Genomic DNA, 15,586 nt, shown 5'->3' with positions numbered 1-15,586 from the left:
GGGCACCTGTCCCCGCGGGCCGCGGCTCCCCGCGCCGCGCCCGAACCCTGCACGTGCTCCTCCGCTCCCAGCTCCTCGTCTTTGATCGGAGAGGGCGAGGAAACACCGCAAAAAGTTACTAGAGCCCCAGAGCCATGCTCCCGGTGCGCGGGCCGAGGATGCTCCCCGGCTCCTCAGTACCCGGCGACGGGAGCGCGGCTCGTTCTGCGGTCACACGAAGGGTGAAAAATCCGTATTTAAATCCCGTGCAGAGAACGCCGCGACAGCAGCGGGGTCAGGGACCCCCGGGAACAGCAGGACGGGAGCCGAAGCCTGGGGCACCCGGGAACAGCGGGACGGCAGCCGGGGCCCGCGGCCGCCCCGTGCGGGCACACCGGGCGTGCAGGGCCCGGCGCTGCCGGCTCACCCCGCCCGCTCCGCCGACCCCGCCATCCCTCGCACCACCCGCCGCGTCCCCACCCGGCCCCGCCACCCGGGGCCGTGCGGCGCTGCAGGCGCGGTGAGGCCCGGTGGCCCTGCCCGCTGCGGCTCCGCTCGGCTCGCAGCTCCCGGCGCAGCGCCGCGCACACCCCACGCATACGGCGCGACCGCGGACACCGGCGGGCCCGGGCTCCGCACTCCCGCCCGGTGCCGCGCAGCGCCTGGGGCAGGGGCCAGGCGGCGGCACCTCCGTCCGCAGGGCCCCTCCGGGCGGCTCCACCGGGCTCCGGGCGGCCCCGCGGGCACGGAGATCGCGCGTTGCTCCGCCCGCGGGTCCGCCCGAGACGACGGCTCTTCGGCCACGATGCCCCGCCGGGGTCCGCCGCCTCGCCTCTCGTGCCGCCCTCCTCGCCGCACCTCGCTTCTCCCGCGCGGCGGTCCCAGCCCGCGGCCTCCCCCGTAACCCGCACTCACCGCGCGGAGCAGCCCCGCGGCCCCGCCGGGCGCGCCCGCCCTACCCCGGGGTCTCCATGGTGGCGGCCCCGCCGCCCGCTCCGCCAGCCCCGCCCCGCCCGCGCGGCGCGTCACGCACCGCCCGCCCCGGCGCCCACCTCCATTGGCCAGGCGCGGCCTGGGGCGGCGTTCCATTGGCTGCTGCCCCTCGTTAAACCCTCCAATGGCGGCTCGACTTGAGGTTGCCGTGGTTACCGATGCTGTGAGGGGGAGACGGCGCGGACGGGACGGGACGGGACGGGACGGGACGTACCCGGCTCGACTCAACCCAACCCAACCCAACCCAACCCAACCCAGCCCAGCCTAATCCCTGTCTGGGGCGACTCTGCCGGGAGTGGCCTGACAGGACCCGCGCTGTGCCCGAGGCGGCTCCGCTAGGCGAGCCTGTGGGGACGGGAGGCTCCTCCGGTGCCACCCGCCGGGCCCGTCGCGGTGAGTGTCCGAGTGCGGCGGGGGCGAGCGGTGTGCGCGTGGATGGAGTAACCGGTTGCAGAATGGCCGGTGCGGGGGTGCTCGCGATGGCCGGAGGTGCCCGTCCCTCGGTGCCGGCCGCCTCCTGCCCCGCCGAAGGAACCGCCGCAGGAGCGGAGCAGGGAGCAGCCCGGAGCTCCAGGGGCTTTGCCGAGCCGGACCCGTCTGCCCACGACCCTGTGCCGCGTGCTCCGGGCTGAGCCTGCCTGGGCAGGGAGCTTGCACCGGCTGGGCCCCCGAGGTCCCGCCCGACCTGGCGCGTCCCGGGCGCCTGTGAGCCGCCGTGCCGGCAGAACGCACAGCCCGCGGCGCTGCTCAGACACGACGGACCAAGTCCAGGCGTTTGGGAAAGATGGGAAAACGCTTTCCTTAGCGTTTTAACTTCCCACCATTTTAAGCTTCCAGTAGCAGCCGAACTCTCTTGATGGAGTGTAAGAATTATAGATGTAAAAAAGAAAAGCTAGTATCCCTAAAACCGCTGTAAAACATTTCAATAACAGGCTTTGGGTGTATTAAATGCTTGATCAACTTTTTGCATCGCATGCCTGTCCTGAACTCGCCGTCCCAGTGTGTCTTGGGGGGCTGAGTGGTGCCATTCCTCTCCTTCCAGCCTCCCGAACAGACTGCCCCGGTGTATCCCAGGTGTGACTGGTTTTCCATTTACTTATTTCTCTCCTTCCACCGTGCAGGTGCGATAGTGATAGACACTCTCCACTTCGCTGACTAGTACAGTGATGACACTGTAAATGGCTAAAAGGAGCCAAAACCAAAGGGCCACTTGAATCAGCAGCTCTTGCTGTCCCAAGAGGTTGTTTTATTCCCCCTCTTCCCTGTGGAAGGTATCTTTTATCCCCACTGCAACACTTCCCCTGTTGTATTGATGCAGATGGTGTAGAAAGCCTGCTGTAAAGGAACATGATAAAAGTATCCACCTTTTAACTTGTGTCTTTTTTCCATCCAGGTCAGTTTTTCGGTTTAGTGTTTGACGGGGTGGATCATGGTTTTATTTTAGGCATCAGGACACATGAACTTGTGATGTGGTTTAATTTGTGCAAGTGCTGCAGCTAGAACTATGTCCTTCATTATCCTTTGCTTAGGAAGGAACTGCAGGTAACAAGTAGGAGGTAGCTGAACATGGAGAGTCACCTTTAAACTCATATAGTCCCTTTTCTGAATTTCCCACTTGGAATGTAATCTCCTACATGGAAACCGTGTAGGCTATTGGTAAGATATTTAATCTCTGAGGTACTTGTTGCTATTTGTATAATTATTTTTATATTGAATAACACAGTAGGAACTCCTATATTATGAGAATATCCACATGGAAAATGCTTGGCAGCTATAAACAGGAGTATTGAGTCCTTACTGCTCTGAAAAATCTCACGATTCATACCATGTGAACTACATATAAAATATTACCAAACCAGAATAGTGGTCTCTGTCTATGAAATGGGAAACAGGAGCTGAGGGGAATAACAGTAAAAATAAAGAGTAACAGGTGTGAAATAAAATAAGTTGGGGAAGGGTCAAATGAGAGTGGAGAGCTGGAGTAAAGGAAAGATAAAATGTGAAGTAACTAGATCTAGAATAAAGGGGGGAGAAAGTGCAGGATGTGTGAGAGCTGTGAACTTTGTTAGTTGCAAGGTTGCTTCTACCAAAGGTTTAATTAAATTAGCTTCAAATCAGTCTCAACTGGTTTTCACCTGTAATTTGGGTATTGTTTTGCTGGCTTGGCTTTCGTTGGTAATAGCTTTTGGGAAATGAGGAAGCTTACTTGCCCCCCAGTAAATGGAACTATTCCTGAATGTCATTGTGGGGGCTATGGAAGGCACAGGCTATGGGCAGGACACGGGAGGTGGCACAATGCCATCTCTAGGCCTTCCTGGTGCTAGGTGGTTCCAGGTGGATGACTGTAACTGCCAGAATGATCAGGAACAGGCTGTTCTAAGTGCCCTGCATCCCTGCAGAGCCATGCATTGCATGGTCTAGCTGTGTTTTAGAGTTTCCCATTGGGGTGAGATGGGAAAGGGTAAGAAATACTGTTGAGAAGGAGAAAGGGATCTTGAGCCGGTTTGTTTTGGCACAATAGAAGTAGAAAGAATTGAAAGGAACATTTTGAAGTCCTGTCAGATTTGGAAATATGTTGAATGACTGTCAGTGAAGAAAAGCTATTTAATTCTATATGGTATTAGTCATACCCTCATAGCTGGTTTATTTGTTTTGGCACCCTGAGCAGCCAATACATTATCTAATTGACTGTTGTGTGTCCCAGTGCAGCAATCCTGTCCAACAGGGACAGCACAGGCTATGGAAAGGCACCCCTTTTTAACTTTCCAATGCAAAGAGCTGCATGAAGTGTGGTTCTTTGATTTCTTATTCCATTAGCTGATAGTGGCCTTTGTCAAATATACATTTTAATTCTTACATCATTTTTAGAATCAGCAACAAGCAAGTACAGTTTCTTTTTTTTCGCCTTCCTCTGGATGTGACTTGCAAGTAAGATGGTCTGTTTCATTCTCAGTGTCGTTTGGAAAGCCATGATTCCACTATGCTTGCAAATCGTAATAACCTAGTCTCATGTTTTCCTTTGGAATCGTACTGGTTTCTCTTGAGCCTTGAATCTGACCTCTTAAAGTGGTTGTGCTCATCTTCCAGTGGTTTAGATGGCAATGTAGTTAACAGGTATTTGCTAGTTGTTTTACTGCTGTTGTGCTTCTTCAGCATTTCAAGTCATTAATATGGTTTTTTTGCTTTGTTTAATCTATTCTGAAATTAATCCATAATCAAGTCTTTCTTTTTATATGTGTTCCACAGATGTTCACAACCCTTGCAGAACATTGACACGCCTATCTTTTAATTTTAGTGATAAATATCAGCCACAAAACCAGTGTTGCTTTGTTTCTTGGTTTTTGTTCTTTTTTCCTTTTTGTTTTGTTTTGGTTTTGTGAATTTGGTTGGTTTGGTTTTGGGGGGTTATTTTGGGGGCATGGGAGCTGTGGCTTGATTTTTTCTGGAAGCTATTTAATGCTACCTGCTTTAACTGTAATCTCTTCCAGATACTGAAATTATGAAGGTTTGGGAAAAAAATACCTGGGGAAGAAAGTGATGCTCATGGCAGGCTAACACAACACATGAGCAGCTGTTTAGTACTCACATGGGGAGTTATTTAGATGTGTGGGGCTTTTTCTTCTCATTAAAAGCTACAATTTGATTTCAAAAGTTACTGCAAACCATTGTGTTGACGTCACAGCAACTCAGTCAATCACAATACAATTGATTTTGGGTAGTTTTGAAACTGTAATTTCATTTGGTATAAAAAGCACTAAATGTTCTCCTGCTTTTTGTTGTTTAACTGGGGAGGTAAGGCACCTAACTTGTGTATTTCTGAGGAAAGTGGTGGGCTGACATTTTGCTTTTTCAGTGAGGGCTTTTATAGAAACTTTTGTTTTCAGACAGTGCCATTCAAAATTACTGCTCTGCCATGTATAGATATTACTCTTTCCCTGTGGTAAAACAAAATATTGAGGAAAATTGTTTGGATACTGCCAGATTGTTTGCACTTTCATTCTTTTTTTTTCTTGCATCAAGTAGGAGTATTTGATCATAGATCGTGCAAAATGCTCAGCATGACCACCAGCCTTCTGACTGCAGAGCCCCTGTACTCTGGCTCAAACCCAGCTGCCATGGGAAGGAGAATGCTGCCCTATAATGATATCTCTTTCCAGCTTTCCCAGTGCCAGCAACAGGGTCCTGCCACTGTGCAGGGAGCTGCATTACAGAATTGATCCAGCTTCCCCAGAAACCTCCCTAGCATATATGCTGTTATTTTTCCAGTTGGATCAATTTTCTCGAGCGCACTGCTCCTGCCTGTGATGCCTGCACTAAGGAATGTGCAAGTAGCAATGTACAGCGGGAGTGGGGGGCCTCCTCTTTTGGCAGGAATGGGAAATGTTTAGCCCTGATACCTGTTTCAGCAAAATGGAGGAGGTTTGAGGAAGAACAACTTGCTGACTGGTAGTGTAAGCTCAGTAACCTTTTCCCCAGGAGTGGAGTGATGGTGTTGTGTTTGGGGTAGCAGGAAAAGGGATGTCCTTAAGTGAGCTGTGCTGCTGAAGCCAACCAATGGTGAAATCAGGTTTCATCACACGTATGCACCTGTAAGTCAGGGTTGCTCTTGGATATTGCAGCACCTGGAAATAAACAGGCAACCTGGCAACAGCCAAGTGGATAATTTGGGGAAAAGATGCAGGAAATGCCGAGTGGGATGTGTCCAGTAAAGACAAGGTAATCAGCAGTTGGTCTGTTCTGTGGGTTTTCAGGTCCTAAGCTTGTAAGTAATTGTTGTGTAAACAACCTTAAAAAAAAAAAAACAACCAAAGCCCACAACAACTCCCCCCAAAGCCCACAGAGAAATAAAAAAACCCCTCACCATCCCAGCTCTGGACAATGCAGGTACTTATATCTGCTCCAGGACAGGGGAAGGCCTGCTAAAATCCTTTGCAGTTTCTACCAACTGCTACAGTTCCCAAGCTGAACAAAATATTATCCATCTTCTAACTAGTTCGTGTATGAGGCTGGAAAAAATGTTGAGAAATTAACCAGATTGTAATCTTTCTTACCAGACCAGGGATACACAATGTCAGACTGAAATCTAGAGATACTTTTGAATAAGGAGAGAACAAAGAAAATGTATGTGCAAAAACATTATTTGATTCATGTTTACAGACTGTACATTTCTAATGGCTGTAACTGAGAGGCCCCAGACAAAGATGAGTTGCTTTTTGTAGTAGGATATCAGACAACATTATGCAATAATTTAAGGTGAAGTTGTGCCAAATGCTTCCCTGCACGTAACTCTGGGAATTTGGCTTAGCAGAACTGACAAAAGCTGTACAAAATGGTACTGATGCTCCTGACAAAATAAGCTGCAGTGGTTCCTAAATCACATGAATTATCTGTCCCTCTGGCTTGTCTCTCATAGGCTGCAGACAAACGTTCTGCTCTGACTCCCGCTACGCTACTCAGACAAAAATCATCTGGGTGGGCTTAAAGGACAGAGTCTTTGGTGCCAGCACTACCTCACAAGGTCCTGCTCCCTCCGGGTCCTCTCTGCCCTGTGGCTGTTTGCCCTGGCTGTGTGTCCCACCTGCAGCTCAGGGTGGGCAGTGACCTGTGGCACTTGGGCAGGTGAGAGGCAGAATTGTTCTGAAGTATAACCATAAGTGTGCAAATGGCTGCAACTCCAGACAGCCACAGCTTCTCATAGGCTAAAACAGGGAGAAGTATCTTGGCTTAAGGAGAAATTGGACTTAGTCAGGCGGAGTCGTATGTTCTTGAAGCACTGTTAAACTGTACTGCCAACAACATAAACTAAGCCAGCTGACTTCGGCCTGCAGTTCATTAGGAAATGCTTGCAGAAACTGGCCTGTCAGCAGAGCTGTGAGGAAGAGGCTCCAGCAGTAGGGCAGGGAACCCTTCCATACAGATTTGAGTTTATTAAGTAAAAAACATCAGTGAAAAAGCTACCATGAAAATGGGGTAGGTGGAAATGCTTTCATGAAAAATACTACACAGAAGGCAACAGTAAGGACAGAAGCATGTGCGAAAGGCGAGGAAAACTGAAAATTACCTTTTTAATTCCATGAAACAAGGAACTGAACTCTTGTTTTCCTTCCTGCTTTGAGAAAATCTGAGATCTAGCTAGATATAGAAAACGAAGCTATCATGACTCCCAAACTGCGTATCTCCCATTGTGCCTTTTGCAGCACTGGAAACAAAATCACATTGGTTGGTTTAGCTGAAGAGCAATGGGGCTGTGATTTAACAACCAGAATCCAGATATGTTGCATAGATTTCTTAAAGTCCAGTCTTCAGTAGGTTTTTGTTGTTTTCTTTTTCTTTGAAAGTGACTCAAAGACTTCTGCCTGCTCTGAGCTTCTTTAACTGTTTTCCACTGAACTTCTGCTACTACTTAGTATTGACTATTTCAGTATCTGACGGTTAGTGCATGTGATGCTTCTTGCAGAACACACTGTTCTGCTGCAGCTCCTTTTGAAGTCTAGCATCTTGACTAACCCTGCCTGTAAAATTGTATCCTTATTCCATTGGCCCAGTGTTGTTATACGTGGAATCTATCTTTGAAATTCCTGTGGTACAGTGCAAATCCTGCCTCTTGATAAGAAGTGCGAAGCCCAGGTACTTTGTTGCATTGCAGGGAATGTTGATTCTCTGCGGTTTTGTGTTACAGCATCTTTGCTTCTGTTGTGCTAAATGAATTCTTTAGATTGAAGTGTTTTATCTGATGGGTGCAGAGTAGCAGAGAGTTGAGTTGCTCGCTGCACCATTCCAAACAACCCTTTCCACGTAGCCTAGCCAATAGCTGGTATGCTTTGTGCGCCAGGCAGCCACAGGTCAATTTAATTAAATGTTTGTCATTTCTCAAGTAATGGAGAAAACTGTAGGGTCTTATAATGGATAACTGAGCCTCACATCTTCCAGTTAATCTTTCATATATGCAAGTATATTGTTTAGTTTTCTAGCTTTTGTTGTACATGGAGGTAATAAATAGAAATCTAGATAGAACATTAATAAAAACAACATATAAAAAAATTCTGCAAATTTCTTGTGTTACAGAAGTCTGTAAGTGATGCCTCAGAATTTTTGCCTTTAGCTCAGCAAAGCTGGACTTCTGTCCATGCCAGGAATTGCCCAAAGGAGTTGTGGCTGTCCCATCCCTGGCAGTGTCCAAGGCCAGGCTGGCCAGGGCTTGGAGCAACCTGGGATAGTGGAGGGTGTCCCCTGCCCATGGCAGGGGGTGGCACTGGGTGGGCTTTAAGATCCAACCCCAAGTGCTCTATGATGATTAACTATTCAAAGCATCAGAGCATTTTCTCTTTTCATCCTTTCATTTAAACCTTGCAATCGCCAGGTGTGCTGACTGCAGCAGGCCACTGCATTTGGTTACTGAAAATGGATTGTGCATGTTTTGTTCAAAACAACATAAAGTGCCACCTGACTCACTTGATCCAAGATGATGTGGGTGACTTCATTTCCTACCCTTTTTATGTCAGCTTACCAACATCTAAAACATTTACTTCCTTTCTTTTATCTGCTTGTTTCAATGGTTTTTTTAAGTGTTCCTAAAGTTTTTTTCTCTTGGATTTTCTAAGAATATTCAAAGAATGGAGGGGGAATAGAGTTCTCTTGTGATGTACAGATCCTAAGAAAGCAGATGAGCTATTCCCTGCCCCTGTAGTGTGACAGAGCAGTCCATGAGGCTGATTGTTATAAGTGTTACTCAAATTGATCTTCCTACTTTGGATTAAGTTTTACTTAATGAGGAAGTAATGAGATTATCATAGACAAAAAGGACTATGTCTCTTTTGGGAACATACCATTTCTGAGGCTTGACTTTATTTCAAAGAGATCTATAATTCTTTCTTTAAGGGAATGTAAATTTGAATTACAATCAAACAATGGGATTTTTCTAGCAACTGTTTTGACACCGAATGATAGAAGTATTATACTGTGTATTTTCTTCCTGGGGAAAGGATTGACTGCTGCAAGATTAACGCGTTCTGGATGGGTGCCATTTTCAGATAGTTAGTTCAACTAGAAGAGAAAGGATCTTATTAAGGGATCAAGCTCATTATTTGTTTGTTGTTTGTACTCCACACCCTACAATGGGAGTGAGTCTTTGCCTCTTTTCCCTAACAATAATTAGGATCAGAGGGTTCAACAACTGCATGTTAATATTCCTTTTCTTTAAATGAAAACACGCAGTAGCTAAGCAATTAATATTTCCATTAAACTTTAAAATCTTAAAAAAAGCCTTCCAGAAAATATTCAAGAAATAGCCAGATATTCAAAAGAGAGCACTGAGAATGAGGGACTTCTGGATTTGGGAGTTTTTTCTGAGCTCGTATTTTTTAGGAACATCTGTCCTTATGTATAATCCAAGTTCCTGTTGATGCTGTGTTCCGAGCTTTCAGTAAGTCCATGGTTCAGCCCTGATTTCCTAGTGGTGTACACCCAGTAGTACATTGTGTGAGCCACTGAGAGGATTGCAACACCTGCTGTCGCAGGATTCTGTGTCCTTTGTTCGCACAAACCTGAAGAGTCCCTGCTATACTGTCATTGGTGATACTATTAAGTTGTATTTTGTGAAGACTTGATTCATATTATTGATTTTTACATTTAATAATGTGAGTGATTTAAAACATGCACAAGAAATTGTTTCAAAAGGCATGTCTGGGTCATTAAGCACTGTGCCTCCCTGCCAGAAATCCTTCTGCCCCTTGGTTGATGAGCAGCACTTTAGCTGGGAGGAAAAAATGGCACTGGTGACCCAAATCTGCAAAGATTTATGTATGCAAACAACTTGAAGTGAGACAGTGGAATTAGGCTCTTTTAAAATCACTGGTTAAACTCACTGGAGGCACTTATGCTTGTGGAACTGGGCCTGGACTGGACCTGACTCATCCCCAGGAGCAGTCTGTGGCAGGCACCAGGCTTTGCTTCCTCCAGGAATGCTGACTGACACTGGAGAGTTTAATTTCTATTTAAATGAAAGGACGGAGGATCCTGCCTCAATATTGGCTATTCCCATATGTACAAATAAACATAGGTCATATACCTCAGGCACCAGCAAGGGCTTACATTAAGAATGCACTGAAGAGTGTGGTTGGAGATGAAATCTTTTAAGACATCACGTTTTTATTGCCTAAAAGAGTTCACTGAATAGTGAAATACTAAATTGTCAAAGAAGCAGAAAAAGAGAATTGATAAACCTTGTGCTTTTTACTGCTGCTAAAAGGTTTAGCTGTGGCTGGCTGTAAGCAGAGCTGACTTGGCATTCTTGGGGGACAGATTTCTATGTACAGGGACTTCTGCTTGGTGGCTGGTTGATCTTTTGTACTTTTTCTTTCTAAGATGTATCAAGACTCCCAGCCGAGAGCCTGCAATGAAATTTGAGAAAAGCTTTGAGGCAGAGTATTGGAATTCAGGCTTAGATGGACTTTTATAGTGTTGGAGAGGTTTTTAGATATATCTGCATTAAAGCAGAAATAAATTTAACTGGCAATGCTTTTATCATTTTGATTAGTACATTTGCTAGTTACTGAAGATAAAATGCAGGTTTATATAGATCTTGTCCTTTTCCAAAACCATCTTAGCATTCACTCTCAGTGTTTTAGTGAGGTCATAATATTGAATTTGTGATAACAGAAAATGTCGTCTGTGAAAGGCTGAGATCAAATACAAATGTATGACATCATTGTGGAAGAGAGAAATGGGTTGGCTAGAACGGAATAAGGATTTGGTTAATCACATACAGTAGCCCTAGAATTACAGAAGATGGCCAGTAATCGTTTTTTTTGCGTCAGTTCTGTTCCTGGGGTGTATTCTCTTGGTTTCTTTTGGAAGGAGGTAAAGCTAAGGTCAATATGTGTGAAGATTTGTTCAAATACTGACGTTAAATCAGAAACATGTCAGTAGAAAGAAAAGATATTAACAATTTGCCAAATGGACAAATAAATAAATAAATTACCCAGAGGGGTACCTCTGCTGCTGCTAATCTTACTAGTATCCATAGTTATTTTTCAAAAAGGACAGCGTTTCTTGTGTTAGAAGCTTGTAATTTAAAGCTGGCCAGATGGACCCGGATTAGGATGATGGTTCCCAAAATGTGTAATACAGGAGAATGACGCTGATGCGGCAGCTGCGCAGGGAACAGTAATAAAAGGTTTTAATAGGGAGAAGTGGCTGTGATGGATCCAATCTTCTTAGAGCTTTTGAGTACTCCCAATTTTCCATCAATGTTATTTTTGCCTTCATTATATGGTGTAGATGACAGTCACTGTAGTACTCCCTTCCCAAGTTTATCAATAGAAGCAGTGCTCAGATGGTCAGAAACCAAAAAAAGCAGGCAGGAGGAAGACGGACTGTCTATAGCAGAGGACTGGAATTTCTTTTAAGCTTGTGAGAAACCAGATTGTCAACTCCTTGTGTAGTTATTTTTCTAAAGACAGATGTTTCATCTAGCTTTTACATTACTCATAATTTTGAAATGTCTCTTCGCACTGGTTTGTTTTATTTAACCTAATAAAATCTTGACCCTACTAAAGGTATGGTGCAGTGATGAAACTGTCAGGTGGTACCCCCTTTCTCTTTATCCAGCTGAAGTTTCTGACCCCGATCTGGTTTTCTTTTAATTTATTTTTAAATCCCTTGCTGTTGTTTTTGACCATGACCAACAGGTACTAGAACAGGTACTGTGAGCTGATGGGGAAGGCAGGAGAATAACCAGAAGCCAGCCTGGAAATCACACTGGGGAAAGTCTGGGTTTATCTGTGCAAGGTACTGCTCATTCTGTCAAACTTGGATAAGTATTGCTGATACTTAAAGAAGCAGTTTGCATCCTCCTGTGCAGTTGTGCAGCATGTAATGCTGATTGGCAGAGTTCCCTAATGCAGCTCTTTTCCTCCTTCTTTTAGAGCTTCCTCCAGCTCTGCTGAGTTGTCTAGTTGTCAGTTCTCCAGCTAAAATGCTCTTTTGACTTTCCCTTGCTGCTTAGTCTCCAGGCCTGGACTCGACGGTGGTGGTGTCTTTACTGGAAATGCCACCCTGGTTATCACATGGAGGTGGGAGGGAAATGCTTCCCCAGCTGTGAGAAGCTGATCTGATTTTGCTGTGCGTTCCAGCTCCTGAGCCCATGGAGACAGGAGGGGCTCCCTGTGCACTCAGTGCTCTCAGGTACCCAGAAACTCTGCTGCAGCCTGTCCCTCTTGTTCCTGAGAAAAAATCTGGGTTTAAGCGTCATTGTCTTGTATTTGGAGACACACACATGCTTCCTCCCCCCCAGGCCTTGGAGCACCTTGCCAACAGCAGAGTGGAGGGAGCAAGGGCTCAGCCTGTGCTGCCTGTTGGCCTGGGCTGGAGCTGGTGTCCAGCAGTGGCCTGGCCAGCTCCACATGTGCCAGCCAGCTGTCCAGGTGTCCTCCTGGAGGATGGGATCTTGTAGGGCACAAAGCACAGACAGCTCCATGTGCCCCACTCAGGATCAGCAGCTGAGGCGTGACCTGGCCTGGCTGCTGTGGACCGTCTGGTTTTGTGTTATTGGATAAAGTGGTTTGGATTTAACACCCGTGACATAATCTCATTTTGGTTTAGGGTGTTTGGATGTGAGGTGTATGCATTATTCAAAAACCTTCAGAGTAGATTATCCCTTAACTGGCATGGGTAAGACAACATCCCCTATGTGGGAATCCTTGTGATTCCAGTGCTTAGGAGACCCTTCAGAAGGGGTATTGGAAACCCAAATTTTCCTCCTTCCTGCCTCTTCATCTCTAACCACTGAGGTACAATACTTTAAGGAAGGGATGGTCCTTTCCTGTCTTGTGAATGGTACTCAGACTTTCTTGTGGCTGTGTTCCAAAGAGTGTTTTAAATGCTAAGATTTCAATCTTCTAGAATATTTTCTCAATCTTTCTGGTCACAAATAATAAATGGATTGACCAAGTGTGTGATAGTGTGTTTAGTTCAAGCTGCATTTTATGGATGGTTGTAAACTAAAAGCCATACAGAAACAAGCCTATTCCCGAGGCAACTATGAGTACTAGGACAAGGAAAGTTACTCTTGTTCTAAGGAGTACTACTTACTGAATAATCTTCCTTTATAAAGGAGCTATGCAAATTTAAGTTTTTTTGTTGTACTCTGTGAAGGCAAAGATGTTTAATGCTCAACTCTTACTGAAATTTCTACTCTTTAAGTATTTTAGATTCCAGAGCACATGGAATGTATATGAAAAAAAATCATTAGCTGTAACTTATTAGCTCTGTTTAAGCAGCTGCAAACCTTTAAAAATTAATAATTTTCATGGGGAATGTTAAGTCTGGTTTGTAAGCTGTAGTATTCATTCAGTGCAAGACTTCAATTGAAGCTGACAGGGGGCTTGCAGGGTAGGGGTTGAGCAAGCACCCCCAGAATGAACCACCTGCCAATTCAATTTCTTGGGTTTAAACCTACAAATAATTCTATCTTTGTAAAGTGTCTTTATGATGTAAATATACTAAGCCTCACGCTAAACTTTCCTTTCCTCTTGTAATACTGACTCCACAACCAAGAGAAATATTAATAGCTTTCAGAATTTAATGAGAGCATTGATATATTTGAAATTACTCTTTTAAGGTTATAAAATACAGAAATCCAGTGGTCTCCTCAAGAGCAAAGGATGAAGGTGATTAGAAGCACTGCTGGGTAAAATCTACTGACTTTCCTTAAAAACTAAGATACCTCCCGAAATATTTGCATCACTTCCCATGAACTAGAGTGGAAATGCAAGAAGTAGAAAAAAAATCCACTACATCCAATTTTCCCTGGGTTTTGCCTTCAAGAAAGGAAAAAAACCATAGATTTTACGTTCTGTGAAATTGCTGAATCACGGTTCTCCTGCCCGGCCAGGGAGCCTGGGATCAGAGGGATTTCCTCCGAGTGGTGCTGGGAGCTCTGAGCTCTGTGAGCGCTGCCCAGGCTGGGAAGTGTCGCTGCTGCGGCACGGAGCTCAGGAGAGAGGATGGGGGGGACACTGAAGGCAGAGGTCTGAATGCCCTTTCTGAAGACTAACCATGTGAAAAGAGCAAAAAAATCTTTTGAGGCAAATTTTTTGTCTTGTACCGCTGTACTTAAGAATACCACTGAATTCCCTCTGCAGCTCAAGCATGGGGAAGTTGGGTGCCCCAAACTGCAAGTGGTAGGAGGCAAAGCCAAGCCAGTTTCACTGGTGCAAGTCTCTCTTTTTGACTTGGCAAGCAACTTTGATGGCCCACTCTGTATTTAGGACTATCCCACGTGTTTCCCTTGGTAGACATATTTTCCTGCTTTTAATTTGAGGAATTTCGGCAGCTTGGTTGAAGTGGCTGCCCCTGGGCTGGTACAAATCTCAAAAGTCCACGTGATTCCATAAAGCATGTGCAGACAATCTGCTGCAAATGCAATGCAGATATATTTATTTCTGTTTGCAGAGTCTCAGAACATGGTAGCCCTGCCGATACCTCTGCTAACGAAAATCAACATTGCTGTGTAAATATTAGCTGTAGTACACAAAACCCTCAAGAGAACTTGCTGTTGTTTAAAAATGGTGCTGCTGATGTGTAGAGCTTGAGTGGCTCTGCTGAGGAATGGCCATAGCTGTTCAGGATCCTGAACGACGAGGATGCTGCCCTCGTTGTCTTGTTCCCATGTAGCTCCAGGCTGTACCTGAGGGGATAAGAAGGGACTTGGTGCAGCTACTCTTTGCTCTAATGGGACTGACAATATCAGTAGGGTGACAGAAGTATCAAGCCAGAGCTGAATATTCACATCTTCCTGACTGAGCCTATGGATTGTGAGGACTTATGACTTTTCCAAGAAAGAGATCTACAAAGACTGAACAATCAAAAAGGCTTTAAAATAAGGAATTTTAATATGATGCTTGTGATGCTTTCCCTTTTCTCTAAATTCTTCAAGGGAAGGGTAAAATTCAGCAAAGGATTTGAGCTTTTATTGTTAGGGCTGTAAATTTTCCTGTTCAACATTAATGGCTATAAATTCAGTGGGATGTTGTCACATAATTGCACTGGACTTTCCAGAACGTCCTGAATATTATAGAATTCCATGGGAAATTATGTCAGCTGGCAGGGTTTCACTTTCTTTTTTTATGATTCCCCCTGTTGTCTTTTATAACTACAGAATTTCATGACGTGCCTACTTTCCCCTCTTCCCAGGAAGAGGATTTTGGAGGCTGGTAATCTAAGGGAATTATAACACCAGGGATACTGAATTAAACCTAATTTAGAGGCTTGTAAACAACCTGAATAAGAAGTATTTCCTTTACATGCCTTTTGAAGTTGCTCAGCCTATAGCTTAAAGATTTGTGTGTTGGTGATTGAGCATTTCTTATTTCAGTTATATTTCCAGTGACTTCTCCAAGAAACAGAAAGGCAAGCCTGTGTGTACCTGACCTTTCTAAGTAGCAGAAAATTATATTTTTTCTTTAGGGGGAAAAGAAGCAATATTTAAATGGTCTTTGTGCATCTTGAAGAAATAAGTAAGGTGAATCCCATACTTTACTGTTATGTAAATCCCTGCCTTAAAGCTTTACATATATAATTAATTTGATTTTTTTACAAAATCTATTCCAACCAA

At 45.3% G+C, this 15,586-nt stretch overlaps 2 protein-coding genes across 5 annotated transcripts in view; one reads left to right on the top strand and one right to left on the bottom strand.

Moving 5' to 3' along the window:
- The window catches only part of PKP4 (plakophilin 4), a 74,284-nt gene extending 73,314 nt beyond the window's left edge, over positions 1 to 970 (bottom strand). Inside the window, exon 1 of the mRNA XM_048308755.1 lies at positions 895 to 970. The gene's annotated coding sequence lies outside the window, so the exon portion shown is untranslated. The remainder of the gene's footprint in view (positions 1 to 894) is intronic.
- A 197-nt stretch (positions 971 to 1,167) lies between these two features.
- The window catches only part of CCDC148 (coiled-coil domain containing 148), a 56,508-nt gene continuing 42,089 nt past the window's right edge, over positions 1,168 to 15,586 (top strand). For 3 of the 4 annotated variants that reach the window (XM_048309762.1, XM_048309763.1, XM_048309760.1), the window contains exon 1: positions 1,168 to 1,365. The gene's annotated coding sequence lies outside the window, so the exon portion shown is untranslated. Of the gene's footprint in view, positions 1,366 to 12,045; positions 12,157 to 15,586 lie in introns of those variants that run through there. The other variant, XM_048309761.1, reaches the window with a different exon arrangement.

This window comes from Corvus hawaiiensis, chromosome 7 (assembly GCF_020740725.1).
Source record: "Corvus hawaiiensis isolate bCorHaw1 chromosome 7, bCorHaw1.pri.cur, whole genome shotgun sequence".
Classification (NCBI taxonomy): Eukaryota; Metazoa; Chordata; class Aves; order Passeriformes; family Corvidae; genus Corvus; species Corvus hawaiiensis.
This window is presented reverse-complemented; position numbering and strand designations above follow the sequence as displayed.